This window comes from Saccoglossus kowalevskii, chromosome 12 (assembly GCF_978046115.1).
Source record: "Saccoglossus kowalevskii chromosome 12, keSacKowa6.1, whole genome shotgun sequence".
Classification (NCBI taxonomy): Eukaryota; Metazoa; Hemichordata; class Enteropneusta; family Harrimaniidae; genus Saccoglossus; species Saccoglossus kowalevskii.
The window spans coordinates 17,955,653-17,961,899 of NC_140652.1; the positions used below are offsets into that span (position 1 = coordinate 17,955,653).

Genomic DNA, 6,247 nt, shown 5'->3' on the forward strand with positions numbered 1-6,247 from the left:
TTTACATGAGTTATTATCACCGAAGTACGGTGGCAGGACTGGGTACCTTACGTGGATTGTGGTAACCTAATATTGATCAAGGCATTTTTAAAATCATGGGTGTTAACTCCTCTCAAGTTATGAAATAAATACGGCGGAGTACAGTGTTGATTCATCTCGTTCTACTCTGGATTACTTGGAGCCAATAAAGATCCTAGAAAGTTAGTCTTTATATGCCTGTATTTTTGTTTTTGTTTTTTTTTTCCACTGTCTTTGACTTTTCCTATTGCTATTGACAACAATTCAGTTCTTTGTAAAGCTTCAGTCAATGTCTTCTCCTCACCGGGAACTATGTATGGTATATTTATCACAGACAGTGAAGCATTTCTCTCATTTAGTGCTCCAAAAAATATTCTCTGTCCATGTGTATTTATATAAATGGAAGGAGTTCCGTTGGCTTGAATTACATTCACTGGCTTCGTACATACATACATGTTTCTAGTTGAAATTTAGCCAATCGTATTACCCAAGACAGTTGGACATTTGTCACAAGTCACAACACTCATTTCCCAGTGCCACAGCTTGAAACAAGTAGTCAAGTCCGATATTGGCTGGAGCTTTTATTTTTATGGAAATGGACATGGTGAATGGCAAATTAGAAATTAATAAAAATAATCACAGGTTCACTCCACCTACCCGACTATGAAGTGAAAGGCTGTTTATTAGGATATTAATGATCCTTATGGAAAATAATTTTCATTATAAACTTCTATGCTCGTGCACCCAACCGTTGGGGTCTATCATACAAAACAACAGGTGACACTAATACTAAGAAAAATGTACTTTTTTATATTAAATAAAAGTGGATATATCGCCTAGTATCCATCGCATTGATGCTAAATGACGCTTAGTTTCACAGATAGGCTTGCCGAAAAAGGTAAGATTTGAGTTTTTTGAAGATGTTAACATTAGGTGCAGAACAGATGTCATTTGGTAATTGATTCCATAAAGATGGAGAGAAATGGGCGACAGGCCGGTCACCATAATTCTTGAGATGAGTTCTAGGTATGGCAAGTGTATGTTTCTTACTTGAGCGAAGGGTTCTCTGGTTTTGATTTTTTTCAATAAGGTCCAATATGTATGATGGTGTCAATCCATGTAGTGACTTGTACGTGAGTAGTAAAATTTTGAAGTGTATCCTATAGTGAACTGGCAGCCAATGTAATTTACGAAGAATAGGAGTGATATGATCAAATTTTTTGGTACGTGTAATTAGACGGGCAGCACAGTTTTGAGCTCTCTGAAGCAGGTGTATCTGTGATTTTGGTAAGCCATAGAGTAAGGCATTGCCGTAATCCAGTTTAGCGGTTATAATAGAGTGAATGAGTTTAAGACAGGTATGCTCAGATAGATGTTGACGAATGAGTCATATGCGTCTGATATGCATGTATATGCTCTGGCATGTACTGATGATGTGTTTACTGAACTGAAGTGAATCATCGAAGATGACCCCAATGTTACAGGCTGCTTTAACCGGTTTAACAAGTGTTGATACAATGTTGATACCATGCAAGGGGTTTGGAGATTAGCAATAACTCTGTTTTACCATCATTTAGCTGTTGTTTGTTGTTGACCATCCAAGCCTTGATGTTAGATAGGCAATTTTCAATTTGGGATGTGGCAGCTGAAATGTTATCTATAGTGACAGAAAGGTAAAGTTGATTGTCATCAGAGTATTGGTGAAAATAAAGATTGTGGTGATGAATAATTTGCCCAAGTGATGAGATGTAAGTTGAGAATAACAGGGGACCGAGTACTGATCCTTGGGGAACTCCATAATAAAGCGTTGTTTCTTTAGATGAATGACCATTAATGACAATTGACTGATTACTGAATGTTTATACTTATGTTCTAAAAAGTTAGTTACTGAACTTTTAATATCAGGCAATGCATTGGTTCATCACCTTGGCTACATGTTAAAAGGGGTCTGAATTCACTTTGGTTTCTTATATAATCATTCGACCAATTTTGGACTTTAATTGTGCATGCAAAACAGGTTTGAGCTCTGTGTATTTCTGGGTGGGTACCATTTAATTCCATCACCTTGGCTACGTGATAAAATGGATCTGAATTCGCTTTGATTTGTTGCGTAATCGTTCGACCTATTTTGGACTTTATTGGTGCGTGCAGGCAAGGTAAGCCTACAGTCATTACTGTGGACATTCACTTCTTTTTATTTAGATTACGACAATTTGTTGGTCAGAGCGCCCAATATTATTTGCGATGAATCATGTTTATTTGAAATGCTCTGATTGGATCGAAGTTCGAGCCTAGCAAGGTGTGATAGATTTGGCCTGTTATGTTCAGATTCAAATAAGTATGAACCATTAATTTGACAGGGAAGTGATACTTATAATGCAGCAAGCTGTTTTGATTGCTTTTGTGGTAGAGTTTTTCTGTTTTCCTGTCAAATGCATTTATTGGACCACTGAAAAATCAAAATAATGTTCCCTGTAACTTAGACTCTTTTTGATCAAGGCATTTTTTAAATCCCCTCAATTTATGACCTGTTGTCCCCTATGAAATAATGGTTGCATCTAAAATTAAAATAAAGATAGCGATGTATAGCGTTGAATCATCTCGTTCTACTCTGGATTACTTGGAGGCAATGAAGATCCTAGAAAGTTAGTATTTATATGCCTGTGTTTTTTTTTACTTTACCAGTATGTTTGTTGCTATTGACAATAATTCAATCCTTTGCAAGGCTTCAGTCAATGTTTTTCTTCACTACCTACCCATCTCCTCGTCGGGCACTATGTAGCTGGTGCGGTATATTTATCACAGACAGTAAGGTATTTGTCACATTTAGTTCTCCAAAAAAATATTTATGTGAATTTATTTAAATAGATGCAGTTTCTTTGGCTTGAATTACATTCACTGGCTTCGTACATACAGGTATACTGGTTTACCTGTTTCTATTTGAAATTTAGCCAATCTTATTACACGAGACGGGTGACATTTGCCGCATGACACATCACCCATTTCCAAGTGCCACAGCTTGAAGCAAGTAATCAAATCTCATATTGGCTGGAGCTTTTGTTTATATGGAAAGGGATGGCAAACTAGATGGTCAGAAAATAATAATCACATGTTAACTAAACCCACCCCACTATGAAGTGAAATGTTGTTTATAAGGCCATTTATGATAGTTTCATGATTCTTATGGAAAATAATATAAATTATAAACGTCTATGCTCCTGCACCCAAGCATGAAGATCCATCATACTGAACAACAGGTGTCACTATTACTAAGAAAAATGTGTTATTTATATTAAAATTACTGATATATATGGAAATATATATATATTGTCATTTTCCTATTAAGGCTAGCTTCACAGTAATGCTGGCATGTCGTATTTAAATATTATTTCAAAAATGGCCATGGAGATTGTATTTTATCTTAGGTCTCAATGGAAGACAATTAATTTAAGATACATAATGAAAGTTAGATTGCCTATACCCACAGTACTTTAAATAGTAATTATTGCACCATGTTCATGTTTCATTATAGATTATCATTCCGACGAACATTGTCCAGCTAATCATTTGCCATGTAAGAATGGCGCGTGTTTTGATTCAAGTCAAAGATGTCTCTATGATTTAGATGCCAATAATTATATAGTTGGTTGCAGAGACGCCACTCATCTTGAGAATTGTAGTAAGTAGTTTTGGTTAAACGTCATTATGTGAGTTACATCTTACAATATCAAAAATTGAATGTCATCTGTATAACCTACAAGTGTAGAATGAACGTTTTACAATGCATAGTACAACATATTCGATCCTATGTCCTTCTCTTATGAGGGTATTTTTGGAAAATAATAGGGTAAACTTATGTATCGAAGTGTGTACGTAGACATTCATATAAGTGATCACATCCCACAACACCTGTCCCGCACGCCAACATCCAAGAGGCTTATTTTTAAATCATGGGATTGTATACCGCATGGGATCAAGTTTCCTATGTTTAACTGAAAGAATTGTATATCTGGACAAAATATCGTATGTATGTTAAAACCTAAACAAAACAATAGCTTCTAAAGAAATCTGCTTTTGTATTATAGGCCCTGGATATAGTAAATACCCATTGCTGTAAATGTATAGTAAAATTAAAGTATACTAACAAACTCAGTTCTGTCATTAATGACAGTCTGGAAAATAAATGAATATTAGAGTTCTATTTTCTAATTTGTGATTGCTAAGAACGCCATCAGCGTTTGTACATTTATTAAATAATTCTTTTACACTCATTCAGCAAAGGTACAACATTATTTTTTATCGGAATTCCGAAGTTTTGTTGAATTATATCATTAAATTATGTTGTCAATCAGAAATGTCTGCGTATGCAAAATTGTAGTATATGCATTTGTCTTGTTCTTGAAAATTAGGTAAAATTGCAACAACCTACTGTTTATTTACAAACAATTAAAAGCATTTATACAATTTTTTTATATTTATTTGAACATGCAACAGAATTTCATATTAAGCTCAATCGCGGACAATCAATTATATAACCATTATCATTACATATATTAGTTATTTCTTGTTAAGACATTGCGGACATTGAATTATCTGCAATTTCGGAATTTTTAAGGTAATGTGGTTTGCCAAAGTGGTACGTACAAGTGTCAGAATAGTTACTGCATTCCTATCCATAGAATATGCAATGATGTAGTCGACTGTCCTAGCAAAGAAGATGAACTCAACTGCGGTAAGCTGAAACTCACTATTTTCATTTTGCGATACGTAAGACACATATCGTTTACCTAAGCAAATACAACAGTGTTTTCTTTTCACAATTGTAACAGCTCACATATGTGAATATATAATTTAAGTAAATCATTATTTAAGCACTAAATGACATACATATTAATAAGTAGATAATTAGTGCTAAGCAAATAGAAAAATACAAATCAATGTAACAATACAGAATTGTGATCACTCTATGACAGTTGATTAAATATAAAAAAAATGGAATGACATATATGCATTTTCAATTAATTCAGTCATCGTGGAAAGCTGTGTATGACATGGGTGCCATTTGTATGTAACTCAGGTACAGATCATGTCTACTTACGTGAAACCATTTGCGATGTGGGTCAACTGTTAATTATGTAAAGTAACATATTCCAATCTATAAATCTGTTGTTTTGAGAATTAAAGTTTACATCTGACTATTACCTTTTGGAAATCGATTATTGTCATTCACTGTCGTGTAGATGTTAGTGAACATTCCTTGTTAAAGCCTATTGAAATGCACAGTAATACTATCTTTTACAGAAACATACAAATGTATCAATGGATCTTTTAAATGTAAAAATGAAAACATCTGTGTTGCAAAAGATTATATATGTGACGGAATTAAACACTGTAATGATGGTGGCGATGAACAATACTGTGGTAAGATTCAATTGTTTAACAAACAAAAAATGACAACATCAGACAATATAATACGTGTGCCGACTTTTAGTTTTATTATTGATAATGAAATATCTTCAGGAGCTCTCTATATTTTCAAACCCATATGTTCGATATGTGGATGTAAATCAAAACAGCTATTGGAATGTTTATTAGTATTGATCTCCTATTTCAGATTTCAATTGTCCAGGGGAGTGCGAGTGTAAAAGTTATGACGTAAACTGTGCAAGCGAAACTTTTTTTCCATTTACACAATTACATGGGAATAGTCGAAGTGTGTAAGTTGCGTGTAAATTATAATTGTCCACGGACAGGTAAATCATTAAACTCGAAAAGTAACATATAAGCATGAATGCATTAGGGAATGTTTGTCAATGATGTCTTCCACCTGTTATGAAGCATTAAGTTCATTTTCTGTTTTTGTAGAAATAAAACATCTTGGCATTTGAATATAAACAAACTGTTTTGGAATCATATTGTTCTTTATCTTTTAGCAACATTAGTAATATGAAAAGAAATGGAAATGAAAGTCTGATTCAGTTCGGGAATGACATGCAATATTTAGGGGAATTGTAAGTATGACTTGATTCAAATGAATTGAAATATGTTTTCATGGATATTACATGAATGTGTATATTAAAGTAAAACCCAAATATTCATAATAATATATTAATCTAAAACACCATAATATGAATATAATATATTACATGAGTAGAACCAATATTAGTTCTCAGCTACTTCTTGATTAATTTTCATTAATTCGAAACATGATAATAAATCCAAGTATTTT

The 6,247-nt window shown here is 33.5% G+C and overlaps 1 long non-coding RNA gene across 1 annotated transcript; it reads left to right on the top strand.

Annotated features, from left to right (window-relative positions):
- The first annotated feature begins 5,390 nt into the window (after positions 1-5,390).
- On the top strand, positions 5,391-5,995 carry LOC146735587 (uncharacterized). The gene is made up of 3 exons (XR_014931236.1): positions 5,391-5,439; positions 5,633-5,735; positions 5,952-5,995. It is a non-coding gene; the product is annotated as an uncharacterized LOC146735587 (long non-coding RNA).
- Positions 5,996-6,247: the final 252 nt, after the last annotated feature.